Source organism: Zerene cesonia, chromosome 27 (assembly GCF_012273895.1).
Source record: "Zerene cesonia ecotype Mississippi chromosome 27, Zerene_cesonia_1.1, whole genome shotgun sequence".
Taxonomy (NCBI): domain Eukaryota; kingdom Metazoa; phylum Arthropoda; class Insecta; order Lepidoptera; family Pieridae; genus Zerene; species Zerene cesonia.
Window position 1 is genome coordinate 1,943,934 of NC_052128.1, and position 22,102 is coordinate 1,966,035.

A 22,102-nucleotide genomic window follows, 5' to 3' on the forward strand; every position below is an offset into this window, starting at 1 on the left:
AAAAGAACGATTTAATTTAATTTCGGATCGATGGAGTAAACGGTAGGTATTCGAATTTCAATAGAAGAACAAATCTTAACTATTTCAAAACGTATCAATGAATTTAAAATATATTCTCAGATACAACGACCTTAAATTATTTCAAGCACATAAAAGTATATAGTTCAAATAATAATCCGTGCAAAACACGCTAATAAAAATAGAGAGATTTATCCCAGCTCTGCTACAAAATATCGTCAAGTACATTCAGGACTTGAAAGAATTCAACATATTAGAGTGACAAACTTAGAGTTAACGATGTTTGTCTAGTCTAGACGAATTATATTCGAACACAATTACACGAGCATTGTACACAGTTGTAACATTTATTCGAGGAAAAGAGATAATTTGCTACAAACGATGTTCTTTGGGGATTATATATATCAAATTAAAATGGTGTCTAGAAATAGGAATTTATATTCAGATTCCGAGAATTTGTACAACATTTGGCAGGCAATTCCATTATAATTATACCAGTTCACTGGAAAGCATTAGATACCTTATATGTTAGTACGTATAAGGTATCTAATAATTTAATTAGAAATATAATAATAATTATTAAATATGGGTAATTTTATAAGATGATTGTTCAATGTTTGTCTTGAGTTATTATTTAACATACGTATATATTCTATTTTAAATATATATGTACATATTTGCGTTATTCAAAGTCATTCCTGCATATTTATGAAATCTAACCTTAGTGTATTTAATTTGCCCGTTATTCTGCCGCAAGAATTAATAACAACTTACAAGTACTTAGTAGTAGTATTTTTAGGTGAAATATAAGATTGTAAGAAAACTGCTAATTAGACTAGGTCTTTTTGGTATGGTATAACAGCACCATTAAGTGTAACGCTAATCCATCCCATTACCAAGAATGTCGCAGCATGACTCAACCGCTTCGACACAACCATTAAAGTCTGTAACACGCATGTAACAATAACTAAAGAAAAATCCAACACTCCGTTCTAGAGGAAATGTTGGCATGCAACAAAGATAAAATATACCAACGCTGGTAAGAATATTTTTAAGATATTACGGAAATAGTCGCAGATTTATGTCGGTTCTGCAACGACCAATTTTGTACACGTGTGACCTCATTTGCCCGACAAATATGATGTTCTACTGATGCCTTGAAACTATTCGATCCCTGAATGAGGTGTGGTAAAGAGAGTTATATTATGATGTACCCATCTGTGGTAATAGCGACGTAGATGTCAATGTATCAGTTTAAAAGTGAATTCATGAAAAATTCAAAATTGTTTATTTGGAACGAAATAACATAGTGTACTTAAACCAAAATTAAGATGACACCCATAAAAGCTTGTTTAGCTGTGGCACAGAAAACATATGAAAGTAAAAAGGATGATGGTAGAAAAGGCAATAAGATTAGAAGGTTAATCGGTACCTAACCCTAAACTAATTGAATGGAAGAATCGCGTATTAAAACCTTCAACGAATGATAATAAATGTAAATTTGATGTATGAAAAGACGGAGATTATACCGGATATATACGTCTGTTTAGGTTGGCTGAATATATTGATAATAATTTTAACTACCTAAACCATACACCTCCTATTAATATAAATACCAACATTTAAAGTAATATCCTCAGGTGGAAACAAAGTTAATTAAATCACGACATGTTTCCATCATAATATTAAGCCCACATATATATTAATGCGAGAAAATGTGGCTTTAAATTAATTATACAAAACAGTTGGCGACTCCACATTTTAAGTGTCAAATATACTTGAGAGGTTTTTGAATTCGCAATATCCTGGGTTGACAAACTGGTTTAATTGTAATGCAAGATGTTTTTGTGATATTTATGACCCCTCTTTCGGGTATTTTTATTATGACTTGTTGTTTATATATTTTTTCCTAAGTGTAGTTTATGCATAACTAGCGGTCTGCCCCGGCTTCGCCCGTGGTACATTTATATAGCCTATAGCCTTCCTCGATAAATGGACTGACTAATGCTGTAAGAATTCTTAAGTCGGACCAGTAGTTCCTGAAATTGTTGTGTTCAAACAAACAAAGTCTTCAGCTTTATAAGTACATATTTGAGCTCGTGGTGTAATCACCATAACGTTTTCCGAAGAATAGATAGATATCACATGGACATGGACTCTATGTGTTTGACTTCCCCCACGGAATATCAAAAATAGCGTATCTGCGTTATTTTTATTGTGATTTATATCCGAATATTACGGTACATAATAACAATCCTTACTGATATTATAAATGCAAAAGTGTGCTTGTTTGTTTGTTTAACTTTCTTTTACGTCAGAACGCAGCGATTTAATTGGTTGATACTTTTTGTTTAGAGTACCATTTGGAGGCTGAGGAGTGAAATAATATGCTACTTCTTATCATGCTTAAACATCTCACTTTGACAAGGCAGGCGAAGCCGCGGAAGGTAAGCTAGTATCCATTAATAGTATCAAACTTTGTACGTATCCCAATTCCTTATCGTTCAATTACGTTACATATACGAGGGTCCATAAATACACTTTCCTATAAGAACCATTAGAGCCTAATGACCATCTAGTGCAGTGATTTAAACTGGTACCTTTTTGCTCCATGTGTACCCATTTATCACCAAGGTGATAACGAGGATAGAATGATCTCTTTTTATCTTCAAATTCTATTAAAATGTTTTATATTTTATATGTATAAATTTTATAAACGTATATTCATGTAGGTACGAGAATATAGCGCCAATAAACTTATTGTGAATCTCTAGCCTGTGTTGTTTGCTTTTTCCTTCCTTATCAAGAGTAAATTTCCAATAACATTCTTTAATTTTTATACAGTATTTAAGGAATTATATCTTATTTAGCTAATTAATTTAGTAATAGCAATTACAAATATACAACGGTTACTTTCAAGAGTACCAACCAATATAAGAAAACAACCAATATAAGAAAATCTTTAGTCTAACAATCTGAATAGATGGTAAATTCGTGTTACCAATTCTCCTGATTTATTCCGCTTTGTTCCAATTCTGTTGCGATTCCTAAAACCGATCCCTCAGAGAGTTACCCATTTTTCCAACAGAGAAAATGCTTGAAATAGCCTTTCCTTGTTCGCTGCGTTATTGATGCAATTTCAAAGGAATTAGGTATGGTTTTTTCTTTATTGCCCATTTTTGGTGAATTGAATCGAACTTTTGATTGGAAGTTCATTTTTAACGATTTAACCATGCATAGTAGCGATGTTTTGATTCAATTATTTTGTTATCATGTGGTGGGTTATTGCGTATAGTTTGTTATTTATTATTTTTCAGTTGGATAAAAAGTTGCCTATGTGTTATTCCAGTTGTCTAGCTACGTACCAACTTCACTGCAATCGGTTCAGTAGTTTTTGTATGAAAGAGTAACTAACATATACACATCCTTATAAACTCTCATTTATAATATTATTAGGATTTGTTAGTACTATCCTGTAAACTATCCTTGTTCAAAACTAATGTTAAGATGGTAAACGATTTAAAAGTTTTAAGACATTTTAACGGAGTTTAAAACTGTTTAAACAGTAAATAATACAATCAACCAATCGCGCTTAAAATCCATTTAATTACTCGAACTAATCAAACACAAGTAATTATCTACGTTAAATGACCTGCTTCATTATTAATGAGTATTCAAAAACAGAACGTAAATTTACGAAATTCATTCAAGCATCATACATCAAGAACAATCCATCAGAATAGCAAAATTGTTCAATCTCCCCAGAACATCTGGGCCATTAAGTAAGTTATAAACGGAAAATTTCAGAGAAATAGCTTAATTTTAAACGGCCATGGCCGACGAGATTGCTAAGGTCTGGTAACTGAGATTGCTATATTATATTATAAAGAAAATACATTATATTTGCTTATATGTTTGTCAAGTTATATGTTTGCTTATATTATTTCGTAAATAAGTTAGTCTGTGACAAGACTAATAAAATTAGTGAAGTAAAAAAATCATATGAAAAATTCATTAAAGCAGTAGTGTAATTTAATACAAAAATCCTAAATTCTGTTTTAAGTGTTAAAAATTCGTATTATTTTCATAGATGTAAATTTAAAATTTTCCACAGATAATAATAAGAGATTCAATCCAACAATATAAATCAAAATGCAATTTAACTCAAAAAATCAAATCTTTACGACCTAGACTAGATCAGTATTATAACTATCAGGATATCAGATAAAGTATTCATGATGTCACGTGCTATACAGTCACGTAGGACTTAGCTTAGCCTTGTCTAAGCTAAAGGTCAGGAATATATTGACTGCAATAACACACACACACACACACACACCAAAGTTTTATAATTTTAAGCACAGTCAGTTTGTTGGAAATTGGATTACCCTTAGATATATAAATAAAAAAAAGAAAAAAAAAAATGTTAATCTTTCGATCTACTTAGAACAATGTTATTGTTATTATATGTATCAATCCAAGAGAAGGAACAGGTCCTCTTAACACAGGTATTACCTAGCAAGAGGGCCTGAGCCACAATCCACTTGTACAATAATGTAAAAAACCTAAGAAATAAAGATTTATTATTATTATTATTATTATTATAACTCTGTTATGATATAGTGGTTAAAAATGGACGGAATACGAATGGCATAAAGCGCTTCAAGTTTGTAGTCATTTGTGTTTTTAACCGACGTTCCGAAAAACGTAAGCTCTCAATTCGACTGCATTTTTGTTGGTTTTGTTACTTCTCCGTGGGTTTTCTACGGATTGACGTGTTTGATTGGTAATTGTTGTAATTTGGTTCCATTTTAGTATTCGAAATACTACCTTCCTACCCAGTAATATAGACCATTTTTGTAAAAAAAAGAGAAGAGGATGATATATGACATATCCTATCCTACTAATATTAGAAATGCGAAAGTTTGTAAGGATGTGTGTGTGTTTGTTACTCGTTCACGTAAAAACTACCGAACCGATTGCAATGAAATTCGGTACGTAGATAGCTGGACAACTGGAATAACATATAGGCAACTTTTTATCTCGATATTCTTACGGGATACGGACTTACGCTGGTGAAACCGCGAAGCGCAGCTAGTATGATATAATTTATGGAAAATAGAGGCAAGTAAATAAATTATATAACTAGATTTTTTTGCAAGTTTATAAACTAAAAACATGTGTGCGGATTAACTTCAACATTACCAAATTATATTAACAATCAAGCGTGTTATTGATAAGATAATCCGTGAAATGGTTTTTGAAAATTTTATTAAAATATGAGGTTTCTTTTGGTCTATTAACAAATGATTACCTGAACAAAATTAAAAGTGAAATAAAAAGCTATGTTTTACTAAACTAAAATATTTATTTTCTTTACTAACAAGCCCAGTTCTACGGCCTATTAATTGCTGGCAGACTGCAGAAAAATTCTCAAATGAGCATTATTTCAGTTTTATGAAACCTTTTTATTGTAGAGCGCTTACTGAATTAAAAAAAATAATTAGGGGTTAATTTTTTTATGAATAAAATCTCCTCAAAAGTTCATTGAAAATTTTCAAAACATCACTATATGTTCATAGTAATGTTATTTAAATGAGTCATATTCATTTCAGTATAGTACAAATTTTCCAAATACAGGCTTTTTTAACGCGCTTTTATTAGCTTCAACTGCCTGTTTGTTTCTATCGAATTTTATAGACTTCACTTTGCCCGACTAAAAAAATAAATGAATAAAAATTTTATATTTATTTAATAAATTATGATACACCTATCAAGAATGATTAATCTGATTCTTGACAAGACAATAATTTTATGAGTATTTGTACTATTTGCCTGATAGGGATCGCCAGCATTAAATAAATTCCTCACGATTATTCTGTAAAAGAGAAACTGGGAAACGTGAGAAAATTTTGTTAATTATATCATATAAGCTTTTAAGAAATTCTTCTCTTTTTGAAACTAGTATGATAAAACTAGAATGAAAAACTAGAATAGAAACTAGATGTATTATTAAAACATTTTTTTAAACCTCTCATAACTTCGTCATTAAAAGGGCTACCAACGGCATAAATGCCGCGTGAAAGCTCAAGAAAAAACACCAACGTACCGGAGCATAGAGATCTCCAGATTCTAAAATAGGACTAAATGACAACAATTTCTATGCAAATACAAAAAAAAATCGATTGTAAACAAAACAAAACAAAATCCAGTCGAATTGAGAACCTGAAGGAGGTTCTCAATTCAACTTTGGCAACGTCGGTTACCAAAACGAAATGTAGCACGCAATGTCATACGAGAAACACTAAGCACGCCCTTAATCCGATTCAATCCCAACAATTAGCTTTGTCAATAATACCGAAGCGATCTGAAATTGCTTTGTATCATCATAGTGCAAGATTGTTCGGATAACACTATAATTGATTGATCCCTGCTTCGTTTGCAAATTGAATGGCGCAATTGATTTTTTACGATTCAATAAAGCCATAAAAGAGTATTCACTTAGTGTAATTTTAACGTTTTTAGGAAACAAAAAAAAGTTGTTTTATTAGGATAAATTTGAAAAGGAGGTCAGCTTATTTTGTGAAGTCATAAAAAAACTAGCTGCGCCCCGCGGTTTCACCCGCGTAAGTCCGCATCCCGTAAGAGTATCGGGATAAAAAGTTGCCTGTATGTTATTCCAGTTGTCCAGCTGTCTACGTACCAAATTTCATTGCAATCGGTTCAGTAGTTTTTGTGTGAAAGAGCAACAAACACACACACATCCTTACAAACTTTCACATTTATAATATTAGTAGGATTCGACCAGTCATTTCAATGAACTATTGCCGTTATAATGAAAAGAGCGATTCTGACTCGCGCCAAATAATCTATAAAGTAAGTGCAAAAAATATTGAACACCCATCCAATTTATGACCGTGCTTCTAAACTTATCCTCGATTTTTAATATTTATTGTTTGTATTTAATAGCGGCAACAACAAAACATAATTATTTAACATTTCTAATCACAGTTCATGTGCCGGATGGACTGACAGACAGACAGACGGATATCGAAGTCATAGTAATACGGTTCCGTTTTTACACAAAAACACGACAAATTGAAACGTATCTCATAGCAATTAAGGATAGCAAGAAAACCAAAAAAACAGTTAATTGCTATCACTCAATGCTTATCGAACAACAAAGACTTGAGAATGTTGCTTCATTCCACCCACACAAACGCGAATTAGCGGCGAATGTGGTACACAGAAGCATTCAAAGTAATGTACGTAATTTGTTTGGTGCCAGCTAAATGTATGTGATATCGGCAAAATGGTTCTGTATGCGTTGTAACACAGATTCAAGATGCTTCAGGCGTTTAATGGCGACCCTTTGAGACTGACGCTTGTAGATTGTTTTGGAGGAATTACGAAGCATTGTGGCAATGTGGCAATTATGTAGGCTTTAGACATTGTCTTATTGACGAAAAGAAATTGCGAAATGCAATAGTCAAACATAAAAGGATCATCAAAAATAGATTATCATTAATCGTATTCTCGTTAACTGTAACAGGTTGTGATTTTATGGGAAAGGCAATAACTATTATAAATATTGCAATGATAAAATAGAACATTCGTGAGGCTTTCCAATCTTTTAAACTTTTTACTATATAGTATAAAACAAAGTCGTTTTCTCTGTCCCTATGTCCTTATGTATGCTTAAATCTTTAAAACTGCGCAACGGATTCTGATGGGGTTTTTTTAATAGAGTGATTCAAGAGGAAGGTTTATATGTATTATACTACTCAACAATTTTACAATATTATAAATGCGAAAGTTTGTTAGGATGCACACACATCCTAACAAACTTTCTGTTTGTTGCTCTTTCACGCAAAAACTACTGAACCGATTGTAATGAAATTTGGTACGTAGTACGCTGGACAACTGGAATAACATAAAGGCTACTTTTTATCCCGATATTCCTACGGGATACGGACTTACGCGGGTGGAACCGCGGGGCGCAGTTAGTAGATAATAAAGAAGGAAATACATAAAGAAACTATTCCTATAAAGTATGTTAATACCTTCTCTTCTGCAAAAACGGAATGCGTCTCTTTGTGATGAAAATGATTTGCATTTTCTTAACTTTTCCTCTAATGGAATGTTTTGTACAATTTTGTCGAGTTACTTGTAGAAGGGGAAGCCATGATGACTCGAACGTTGTGATTATAAAAAAATCCTATTATTTTAGAGCGTCTACATATTTTCAAACTAGCGCTCCGCCCCGGCTTCGCCCGTGGTACATATATAGCCTAATGCCTTCCTCAATAAATGGGCTATCTAAAACTGAATGAATTTTTCAAAACGGATTAGTAGTTCCTGAGATTAGCGGGTTCAAACAAACAAACTCTTCATAATATTAGTATAGATTACTCCAAATAAAAATTACTTGAGCGCGTCAGATTAAGGTGTTAATTACAATATAAGAGTCCAAATTTCGATATGTGCGTAATCTAAATTTAAGTTAAATTTTTAACTAATCAGACTGGCGACCAGAGCGTCCTTTCTATATTAAGGTCCACATAATATACTGGCTGGAGGTACTTATCAATAGGTGATATCATGTTACCCTTCCTTGTATTAATCCGACACAATTGGGTTAATCCTAAAATCCTCAACTATTCATAGCTGGTCTTGCTTTGCAATATGTCTTACATCATATCCTGAAATCATTTTCCAGAATCTTTGTAAGACATGGATTCTCATCTGCATTATATTACAGCTAGATCCCGTGGCTTCACTAGTGGTCCATATAGAAAAAACTAGCTAGTCAATCCAGAATATAACTTAAAGTACATTTTATACAGACAGACACTCACAAACTTTGCGTTCAAGCAGTAAATAAGACTTAATTATGTCAATCGTCAATGGTGATATATTTTTTCTAATCATAGACAAGAAATTGTGGATTGTATTTAGATTTATTACGCAGCCACATTATATGGATATATAGATCTTCAGCAAGCTGCTTCCTGGAATTTGTCTGTGACAAAAATATATTGTGACTCTTGTCTTTTATTTTTATTGACGAGCAAATTGACTGTAATTCGCCGTACAAGTGACACGTCGGAGAGAAACAAAAGTCCAGAGGAGCTGAGGAAAATAAAGCTTGAGTAATGTGTATTTAACCGCAATTTTGAGGAAAATTGGCTTGCTTAATAATCCTCTCTTTATACACCCACGTCCTTAAATAATAATAACGTGCGTACTTGACAGGTCTGTTTGTATGTCGCACACATGATAGAAGCATTACTCGTGGATTTGAAATTATTTATCCATATCTCCGTATTTATCCGTTCGAAAAGGTAACATGGAACCTTGTTACCAAGCCTACGCTGTTCATCAACCTGTCTGTTGGTCTTTCTGTCTATCTGTCTGTCACTACCGGCTCTATTTCATAACTGCAAACTATCAAACTATCATAAGTTATATATTTTCAGAGATGATGTACTTACATTTACAACAATTAATTTAAAAAATCAACCATTTTTATTAAAGTTGATCCTTAGTTAATTTGTGACTCTTTTTTGAACACAGTTTGCCTAAATTATTTTTTGAATAGATTTACGCAATAGGAACTATACATTTGTAAGGATAAGATCTGATAAAAGCAATAACATCAATCGCTGTAATGGGCATTAACGATACGCGGGTTTTTCTAGCCTAGCGAAAAAGACGGGTTACGATGTTATTTTATTACATGATATAAATAAGTCCAGCTTTCAATTGATAACGTTATTTTATTATAAGGAATTATTTATTTGCAATTACCGCTCATATATATAATCATACCATGGACAAACGAAAGACCAGACAAACATACAACTTATTTAAAAAGAATAACAAGAAATCGTTTAAATTATTTACCTACAACATAGTATAGGCAGGCACGTATGAATAATTATTACCTACTTTTAAAATTCAGTCTGATTGACAGCACTGCCTCGTACCTCCCACTTTATAAAATACTTAAAACGATATCACAAAAGTATTTTCATTTCAATAACAAGATCAAATGCAGGTATATTCTCAGTATAGGGGTTTTATTGTACTTTTATAAACAAAACTTTGCCGGAAGGATACGTATTCATACGTAGGTATTCTGTTGTTAACGGAAGCGAATCAGCCAGGCACGTTGTCGCATCATAACAATGGAAATTGACAAAGAAATCGTAGGTTTCTACGTCAATAAAATATTTGAATAGATAAACGCTATGTTACTGAACCTCTACACGTTTTGAAGATGATTACCTAATCATAGATATACAATATCAATATATACCTATATATGCTTCTGCTTATTTGAGTTCTTAATTTCTATAGTATTAATTTCAAAATAAATTAATTTATATTATTCACAAAAATTTCATGTATGTAGGTATATACTTTTAAGCAGGTTTGTAAAAGGAAGTGATAAATTCGACACGTATAGACTTACATACCTACTTATCATGTAAATTGTACATTGATTTTAATTAAATTTGTTAAACAATACTTTATATTATCTAATTAAATCCAACCCAAATGTACTAGATTGAACAAAGCTAGATTCATTTAACATTTATTTATCTATTAAACTCTTCATCAAATATGTACAAAGAAGAAAACATAAAATTAACATAGTTTAAAAAATATGCGTACAATTTTTATTTAATCACTTAGAAGTGATCTCCAGACAACCATGGGAAAAGTTAACAAGCATAATGAGAAACTATTGGCGGGAAGAGAAACAGACAACGAGTTTAAAGAGGGAATTTATTTTACATAATCTATGAGTAATTTCTAATAATTCTCAGAAACAATTTGATTTGATGATTCATTAAAAATTTAGAACGTAGTCTAGATGAGAAACACCCAGGTTCAACACCAATCACCTGTGAACTTATCCTATTTTAATACACCAGGTGTATGTATATTCCAAAGTTTACACTGTTAACACAACATTGGATTCGTTCCCGAAGCAATTTTAAAGGTTTCCTTGAAATTGAGTGCGTTATTAGAAAAGTTGGGAAGTTGCTCTCGTATATACCATGAATATATGCTCGCTGCTTTATTACGAACAATTTGAATGTAAGAAATATTCCTGGCGGGTGTTGTGTTGGATTAAATTTTATTTAAAAATTGCTTAAAGTTGATAATGAACTTCCGAGAAATAACTAGTTTAAAAAGAAATTTTATTATATTATAGACATTTTATTTACAACAATAGTTTATACAGGAATTATCGGACAATAAATCATCTACAATTCGCTAATAACCGCTAAATAAATTCATATCCAATGTACTCTAAATCATAATCTAATAGTTAAATATAAATGGTATAACATAAACCATAAATATTTAGACGAAACTTCATATCAGTAATCTAAAAGTATCCCTCCTCGGGCATGCAGGTCAATGACGTTTATTTTACATTTAAGAGCTCCAGTTAATCCATTTTATAAATATAAACTAATGGGTTTCGAAGATGTTTGGCCGAATTGGGTCATGCATCACATTACCCTTTATACTATACTCTATAGCCTCACAAAGAAAAGGCGGAATATTTACAAAGGCTATCAAATTTCGTCTACTAAGTGTACTAAGGGGCTTTTACAAATCCCCCTCATAGTATCCTTCCCTTAACACTGAATATAAATTAAATGTCACTTATAAAAACCTTGGTTTAAGCACTCCGAATTCTTGATATTTATATATTAACATTAAAAATATTAAAGGCAACTTACGTAATGTAATATTAAGTATATATCGCATGCACAGTATCTCGAGATAGCACCGAAGGCCAGCTTTCAAAAAAGATCATCAAAATCGGTTCACCCAATGGACAGTTCTGAGGTAACAAACACAAACAAAACATTTCGAAACAAGTCAACAAGTCGAATTTAGAACCTCCTCCTTATTTGAAGACGGTTGAAAAGTAAAATCTATTTGTTCACAAAAAATGTACCACAATATACACTAATTGAAGATCACTGAATATATTCCATGGAATAAAAAAAGAAAATTGGCTTGATAAAATCAGATAAAGTCCTTGCCGTTTAAATCTGTTCTTTCGTAGGTTTTAAGAGCCTCCGTATCAAGATTGGCTCCTAAAAGCTTTTCTCCACAACGTACTTTTATTCCGTGTTCGAGCGTGCTTTGTATAAATTACTATTGTCTGTTTCGGTCTTTGAAAGGTTAAGGATGATTCCATTTGTATAGAATGCATGAGTTATTTAATATCTGCATTAAGGCTTCGGCTTCTATCATTTTTATATATGTACGTAATACAACATATGAAATTGCGCCTGATAATTAATATTTATCTTTGTGTGTAGGTGCGTAAGGTTAGATTTGCGACGATTCTACGTGGGGACTGAAATAAAACGGGATATATATTATCTTATAGTTTTACATGACAATAAATTAGATTTTTTTGTACGTACATACTTTATTTAAATATATCGGACTTCTCAGAAACAAAAAAAAACATAATTCTTCAAATTTGATCTTTATTCATTGGCCGTTAGGGCTCATTTTACAAAAAAAAAATCCCAGAGGTAAATCTCATTATATTCAGGATTTTATAAACGAGCTCCGACTGAGTCATCCAGAAGTGATCCGAAATGACTTGTGTTTATTGATCGGCGCCAAATCGAGCGCAAAGTATGACATCATAATCCATGACTGGTATTAATTCAGCATAGTGTTGGGAGAAAATTAATTTTTCTATGTGTAATTTCAAGGAATAAATACAAATTTTCTTAAAATATTGAAATAAAAATAGCAGATATTATGTAGTAGTGCAGTCACAAGTTAATAATATGTTAATGAGTAAAATGACGTTAATATATACTCGCGACAGCCCCTAAATAGTGTCCCGAGCTGCTAACAACAACGTGTATGTGTATCGGGCTCGCTATTCACGACCCACACAATTGACTATCTATACATTATCGTTGAATAACTGTATGGATTGTTAGTCTGTAGTATTTCTAACTTCCGAGTACATACCATATTTAATTCTGTCTTTATTCATAAACACCTATAATGACGAAATCATATCTGGTTACGGTTTCTAAGCTACTACTATGATATATTGTTTGAATGTAGAACCTAGTTTACCCGGTGAAGATAAAAGCAACAGGGTCTGGCAAGCCACAGATTAATCACCCACGTGCCTATAATGAGAATCGATTAGAAACAGATGTAAAATATGTCTGTATCATATCAACTAGTAACTAGAATACCTTTTATATATATTACCTTAGTCAAAGGATGAAAGGTTAATTTCTTTGTAATGTATTTAACATCCTAATTCATAAAAAGCAAGAACAAATTTTGTAATAGCTAAGGCGCATATAAAAATAAATAAGTCATTGTACATAAACTTTAAGTAAAAACAAGCCAGTTCATCGAAACACATATGTAGTTTGAGATTTCCAGTCTGACCACAGGTGGGTAAAGGAATGGATGATAAGATTTGAATATCCGCCTGAAAATTCAATAAATATATTCGTATGAAAGATTGGATTCGAGCACGTATTCCTTCCTTTGAAAACAATACCCTACCCTGCTAATATAATAAATATAAGGTTTGTATCGAACTGGACAAGGAAAAAGTTAATTGCCTTATATTTTTCATTGGGGCGATACTCATTCATGTTTATTGATTTATCTTTTTCCAAAAAAATACATTATAAAGCCCTTTTGCATTATAACGCGTTTTTTCCTAGTTAGTAATATAATAACGAATTGTAAATAAACGGCTTTGCTACGACTAGTTGTAACAAAAGAAATCGCGTTAAAAACTTAAATTACCAGATGTTTATTTGGTCTTTATTGGTTTATGTTTGAATGGTGAAGGTCCTCGATTCTTATTGACATTGGTTAAAATATAATAATTACAAAAATGACTTTTCCAATATTTATTTGTAAACTAGCGGTCCGCCCCGGCTTCGCTCGTAGTACATATATAACCTATAGCCTTCCTCAATAAATGGGCTATCTAACACTGAAAGAATTTTTCAAATCGGACCAGTCGTTCCTGAGATTAGTGCGTTCAAACAAACAAACTCTTCAGCTTTATAATATTAGTATATATTTAGGAATTAAAAACTTCTTAACAAATTTTAAACGCGATTTATTCATTATATTATTAACCCGACGTTTCGAACACTTTACAGCGAGCGTGGTCACAGGGAGTGTACCCGTAACACGTTTTTAATTTCTAAATGTATAATACTCGCGTAAAATCAAACACAAGGAAATACTATTAGTATAGATTTTAGAAATGCCTAAAAATTATCCAATACTAACGAAAATTACGCTCATATTTAAGTAATGGTTAGAAATTTAACAACAATTCCCTTTCTCGTAAAACAATTTTTCATTAATATTAACTGCTTACAACGGGTAATAATTAAAGATAGTAATTTACTCACGACTATGAAACATTCTAATGAACACGCGAGTTTTTTCTGTTTACTATTTACATTGCATTTGGTATATAATTATTTGAACAACTTTTCCATTAAAAGACTATTAATATTTTACTTTTAATAGGTACAAGGGTCAAAATTTAGGTTCATAAATGAAATTCATATTATATTATTACTATTAATTACTGAAATGAAGCACCTTCCAAACAAGTCAGGTTGGTTTCAAGAAGTTTACTTATGCTGGTATTCATTTAGCATAAGTTTAATTACGATACATAATAAGAAACCAAATCGCAAATTGTCAGAACGGATTAGAACAAAATTTAACGTGTAGCTTTTTTTATATCCTTTTAACTAAAATCAATTCAATTATCAAAAATTATAAGGTATCTAGCACAAAAATACAATGAGAACCTCCTTTGAAGTTGGTTAAATATAAGATAATTAAGTTATAAATGGGATTACTATATTAACTGAATGTGCGAGCGTAATTCCCGAGTGTGAAGGTGGCCTATTTCCTAACCTACTTCTCAGTAAAAAGGCATCAATAGAAATAACAAAAATAATTAAACATTAAGTGCTTTACTGTTTTAAATACATACAAGAACATGAACACAAATATCTTCCTACCACAGCTCCACACCGTTTATCATATTATATTACGCTACTAATAGCATAGATACTTAAGGTACCAGGTGTGTCAAGGAAGAAGGCTATAACACTTCACATTTACGAAGTTTCTTATATGTAAGTAACCTTATAAATAGTCATTTTTGGTATAACCTCGAATTACAAACTACTTTCAAATAAATAATATTGCTAACATATTATAATATCACAGCTTATGTATCTTAATATAATCATAGAATAACAATTTATCAAATCTATACTAATATTATAAAAGAGTTTATTTGTTTGAACGCGCTAATCTCACCAATTACTGGACCGTTTTGAACAATTCTTTCTTATAGATATCTCATTTATTGAGGAAGGCATTAGACTATATATGTACCACGGGCGAAGGGGGGGTGATAGTGTGATATAAATTATGTGGTAACGAACATTTTATATTAATTAATATCCATGTATTGAACACGACTTTGTTTAAACAACAGAACTGTTAGAGAATTACACTATTCAGTGGTTGTGGTTAATAATTATAATTTATATCTTCAACTATATAAAATTGAATACAGCATGAATCGACGCAAAATACTTAAAGGGCTATTTACAAATTTAAATTTCATATTATGTTCGTTTCATTATAAAACGCATTTCAGGTTAAAGGTGATTACACCTACGTATTCAATTAAGTGTGCTTTACCGAATGAGTTTGTAAAATTGTTTTCATTCACTGAATACATTCATATTAATTAACTATATTAAGAGTTGTTTTATCATGATAACGTTTGGCATAGTAATATAATGGTTGGATTTTAATAATTGCGACAAGGTAATAATCGATAATTACTTGAAGATATGTATTATTATGTGTGATTAGCAAGAGAAAAAGTTAATAAATACAAACTATTTATTATGGTTGTCTTTGTTTTAAACAAAATACTGAGACTAATATTATAGTTACGAATTCATTTATATTATCTATATATCCTATTTATGTTGGAGGACCATATAATATAAAATAAAAAGTAAACTCTGTCGGTCTGTCGCTTCCTCATGCTACCATTGAACAAATTTGGATGAAACTTTGTAGTGGAAAATCTAAAAACCAATTGTGAACTTTTATGGCATAAAGCTAAGGTACCTTAATAGTTTTGTCTTAAAATATGTATACTAAAAATACATTACTTAGTTGAAAATTTCATTTCATTCGGGTAGCAGTATTTTCAAACAAAAAAGGTCACCAATAGTATTTTCTTGTGTTTGATTTTACGCGAGTATTATATATTTAGAAATTAAAAACATTTTAACGGATTTTAAACGCGACCCGAGCGTGGTCACGGGGAGACCCGAGTAAAGTGTTCGAAACGTCGGGTTAATAATATAATAAATAAATCGCGTTTAAAATCCGTTAAAAAGTTTTTAATTTCTAAAGGTCACCAATGTACCTGAGAGGGGCGGTTGCTCTCCAGATACTAATTTGGAATCAAATTAAAACAATTTAAGTTTAATCACAAAAACAATCACGTCCATCGGTTGAAAACATGCGGAATTATAAAACCAAACAAAAACACAGTCACATAATTTAAGGATACATGAAACATACCGTAAAGAAATTCTGTCGCTATAATCTACTCTATGTAATATGAAATTGTTGGTTTATTAGTTTGGTTGGTTAGTTTAAAAAATCAAAGGGCAAGTTATAAGATATATGGATTCACAAAATAGAGATAACAATTACACTTGAATTCGTTTTCATCTACAGGTTTCCTCTATGTGTTATAATAAGTTTTAATTCTTGTATTTCAATGATTAAATACAACACTGAAGACCAGAGTCAACTAGAGATTTTAATATGTTGCTGTTTCTGCAGTATTAATTCGTATTTAATAATAATACAGGGGATTAATGACTCTATAACACGAAGGTATCATTCAACATATATTCTTTATCAGTATTGAAATGCTATAATACCCTGTATACCAGGAATAGAATTTATGTAGACTATAACAAACTACTAATCTAATTAATAAAAAAAAAACTCATTTTATGTGCTTTAATAAAAAAAGTATATGAGTGAATCAACTCCCTCAGGAGATGGTGTCATTTCATTATCTACTTCATAGTTCACCATACGGAGTATCTATAATAATAATATAATACTAAAGAGTTCGTTTATTTGACGTGCTAATGTCAAGAACTACTGGATCGATTAGTAAAAAATATTTCGTACCCTGAGTGATATTATATATTTATTATATAACAAAGGCGAAGCTAAAACGGACCACTACTGAATTATAAAGGCAAGTGTTTTCCAGCGAGATTGCACCACCATTATCTCATACTCAAGAAATTATGGTGTTGACGTTATACTGGAGTGTAATTATTCTATAAATAAACAGTGACGCAAACTAGGTAGCACTGCATTTTATGACGACGTTCTAAGGCTATCGGTAGTTTTAAAATCAATGTAACGATCATACGTATTATAATTTATCAAATGGCATAAGATTCCAAGTAAATACATTTTAGGACAATAAGCAGAAAAAAGTAAAATATAGGTAGGTTCAATTTATTTTATTACTGTAGTATTCAGTCTCTTAGCCATGTTATACGTACAATATTGAAATAACAGACAGAGTAATAGAAAAACAAAGATTTACAATGATGCGAATCTTTCCAAATAAAAATTAAATGAAACTATAAATATTCGTTACAATACAAGTTAAAAAGTATAAAGGTAAAACTAAAGTTATATTTAACTAAAATGGAGGTACGCTTACAACGTGTGTCGTCATAGAAACATTCAGTAAGCCTCTTATCAATTTGATGCGAAAAGTTAGCGTCCCTAATTAAGTATAAGGCGGCTTAACAATTCCCAAGGATATGTTCATCTTTTTAAGTATTTAGGTCATTAAAACTAGGTCACGGGCAAGGCTGCATTGTAACTCTTAATAGTTTTGCCATTTCTGATATTTACATTTTATATTAAACGTGAAATGGCTCACGCATTCGCCTAAGTGTACTCAAACGTTTTTCATCTAAATTTATAAAAATCTGGAATAATTAATTTTATCAAATATTTTGCAGGAAATTGTTTCAGTTTAAAACTCTCAAAATAATAAATAAACAAATCTAAAAATACTTATCTAAAATTACATTTTATCAACAGATATAAAAAGAATAGAAATACGAATACGATACAAACGATAAATTTTGTCAAAATGTTGTAACTCTTAAATCTCATATAGGACACAAAAAAATAAACACCTTATTTTACATCAACATCATGAAAATAAAACTTTTAAACTTTTAACTTTTATAATTAATTTACCTTATACAATATCTTCATAACCCACAAATGTACAGTCTCGCACAAAACACGAATTAAATATCCATACAAATTAAATAAACACAGTTCACAGATCACGTACAATGTTAATTTCGAATTCCGCGGTTTCGTAGCGCATAGACGTAGCGCTCCCTGTGGAGTCTACGCGGCACTGCTACGCCATATCGAAGCGACAATGCGCACGCTTGACTCAGTGTAGCAAACTCGACTGGTCTTATGACCCATTCGATACGGATTATAATCGTTCGCTCTGTATCGCACTCGCTATTCCGCATTTTTTTACATTTGAACTGCATTTGTTTATACTTCTGTGCTGAACTGTACATTTAAATTAATAATCGATTTAGTTTCAAGTGGTTCTATTATTGTTATTAAAATATAATATAAAAATATCTTTAAAATTAAAATGTAGGTGTTAGAGATATTTTTAAGGACATTTCCCATTAATTTGAATAAGTGCAGTTACTTTATAAGTGAATCATGTTATAATTACTACAGGCTTTGCGCGAAATTAGTACTAAATTTTATGAGAATATAATTAATGTAGTACTTAATTAGAACTGATGAAAATAAATGTACTTTATTTGCCATGTAATATCAAATAACAAAACGAATTACGATTTTATTTAATTCTTCTTCTTTAAAAGCTATATTTTATTACATTATAATATATAAACTAAATAAAACGCATCGTAATATCCATACAACAATGATTTACTCAGGCTTTCTTATGATTCTCTTGAAAATGCCAAAGGTCGCGTCTAACTGGATTAAGAAGTGTCAGTATCTAATTTAGTTAAACGGTTTTATAATGTCAGTAATAGTGTAATAGTCTGACTTTCATGTACGTGTTTATTACCGGTTTACTTTATATTAAGTAACTTTGTATTTAATAGAAAAAATCGGTCAAGTGCGAGTCGAACTCGCGACACTAAGGGTTCAGTACAAACGATCTAAAGAGCAACTGTAAAAAACCACCCATCCAATCCATGAACATGTTAACCGTTGTTTAACCTCGATATGTTATTACTTGTCTTAATCGCAGGAACTGAAAAACATCTTTGAAACTTTCAAATGTACTTTGTTATTTAGTTAGGGCCTCATACTAGTCAGACCGCCTCCGTGGTACAGTGGTTAACGCGTGAGCGTAGAACCGAGGGGTCCTAGGTTTAATTCCCGGTGAGGACACACAAAAAAAATGTCTCGGTCTGGCAGGACACAGAAGGCTGATCACCATAAAGAAAATCGATCAGTGAAACAGATGTACATCATCTGCCCCATATCCCACTAGGGGACAAGGGACTTCACTTTTCATACTAGGCAGAAAAGCATACGCTATTCTATTGAAGACATCTTATATACTCGAGTATGTATAGTACTCGAGATGCACAAGATGCTCAAAATGAATATATTTAAATAACGCAGTGGGGATTTTGTATAATAATTTGGGATACAGAATTACTACTATAATTTATACGCTATACTATTATTCTAAATGTAATCTAATCTATCAAATCACGATAGCCAAGTGTGGTTTGATCGAATCACAAATTCAGGACTGATTTTTTTTTTGTACATATTAATGTTTTTTCAACGTTATTCACTTAATAATGTCAATCTCTAAAATAAATAACTCGTAGTTAATATGATAATGGTCAAAAATGTATTGGGAAAATATAGTCATGAAAAATACATACATAACAGGAACATCTACGTGAACCTGTTATGTATTTATAAATTATATCTTATCCTATCTAGGTATTTTCACAATTTCTATAAAATCACGTTGTTATTTGCACGTTATTTATCCAAAATTCGAACAGACGAACACGAAACGTAAATAAACTTTAAATACGAAATTCAATTAGCGAAGTTTTTGTCGACTATGTGTATTTATGATCAACCACCCTAATTGTACGGAATTGAAATCGTTATATTTTCAACGCGAATTGAAACATAAAATACGGAAAAATACGACGAGTTTCCAACCATTTGCGCTCGCAGCTTAATTCTATAATGGTTTGTTGCCATTAATGAAATTATTGGATCAACCGAATTGTGTATTTTACACCTTCCCCTTTTATGTTTTCACTGATGGTTATCATCATAAAATAATTTCGTAACGAAACATGTTTTGCGCCTATTTGTTGTGAATTTATTCTGAACGTCGACATTTTGTCTGCCTGTTTAAATTTTTACGGTCAATTTGAAATGAATAGGGCGGTTTACTATTGCATTCAATGAGAATAACATTATCTTAATTTATTTACTTACACATTAAAAATTTTACCGATATGTAATTTCTTTGCTTGGACGTTAATTCCACTAAAATGAATTTAAATTAATTTTAGGCTGTTAATTCATCAGTTCTCATTTTGCTTATTACCAATTTAAATAAAATATATTGTAACATTACTGTGTTTGTGTCGTTAAAAGCGAGCTATTTTAAAAACATTTATTTATCAATACAGAGAAAATATCAGCATTACGTACGTTTTTCATTACACTTATATAATTTTGTGTTAGTATGTGGTAGAATTTATTAATATTCTCGCTTTATAGTTGTTTTGCCTTACTAAATATCATGACATGAATATATTGAATCATTATTGTATAAATTTTTCATATTTCTTTTCTAAAACACAGGTCACCGATGTTCCTGAAGGACGAGATTCGTTTCAAACAAAAAAAAATTCAAGGCAATCCGCCGGATTAGAAACTCAGAGAGTGATATAGTGCCAAAAAAAAACTAAATGAAAAGAAACAAATGACCAAAACCAAAAAAGACGACAGTCTACATGAAACCATAAAATACAATTTCAAAACACGCTATGTCATTTATACTTAATATAGTTACGACAACAATTCCATACAACATGCTCTATCATTTGACCTTTCATAAAATTACTGGCTATTTACCAAAGAGCCAAATGACAGGCGAGCATAACGTTCAAAATTGTCAATCTGAAATTATTCTAATCGTTGATTTCATTAGGCAAATGGGTTCTGTATAAACAAATTTACATATCAATTTCAATCACGGAAAGCGCCTTAAAATATAATGCTTCTGTATTTCTTTTATCCATTGTGCCCTCTCGGCCACGAGTTCGTACAATACAATATTATATTTACAACGAACAAACATATTGTGTAACAAACAGGATTGTGAATTGTTTGATGGATTAAAGGTTTCTCATAGAAAATAGGGGTTTCGCACAAATATTGATCTAAGCTTCCTTTATTGATTGCTATTGCTATTAATTAGAACATTAATTTAAGCGGGATTCGAAATTGTATATTAGAAACGAGTTTAAATTGAATTCCTTATACTAATGTGAACTTTATAAGATAAAATAGACAAGATAAGATAGATAGATCAACGCATTTTTGTATTTTGTAAAATACGTTCATAGTATTATTGTATTTTATTATTTCTGTTTGCGTATATATATATATATATATATATATATATCTATTTAAATTAAAATGTTATAAAGTTAAAGAGTCTGTTTGTTTATTTAGCTATGGAATTACTGGACTGATTTTAAAAATTATTCACCGTTGGATATGTAATCCCTGAGTGCTGTAGGCTATATACGTATCCACGGGTCGAGGCAATACCACTATTATTGTAATATATTTGATATCTATT

The 22,102-nt window shown here is 31.1% G+C and overlaps 1 protein-coding gene across 1 annotated transcript in view; it reads right to left on the reverse strand.

Annotated features, from left to right (window-relative positions):
* LOC119837489 (head-specific guanylate cyclase) overlaps nt 1-18,632 on the reverse strand; it is a 93,022-nt gene extending 74,390 nt beyond the window's left edge. The window contains exon 1 of the mRNA XM_038363081.1: nt 18,433-18,632. The gene's annotated coding sequence lies outside the window, so the exon portion shown is untranslated. The remainder of the gene's footprint in view (nt 1-18,432) is intronic.
* Nucleotides 18,633-22,102: the final 3,470 nt, after the last annotated feature.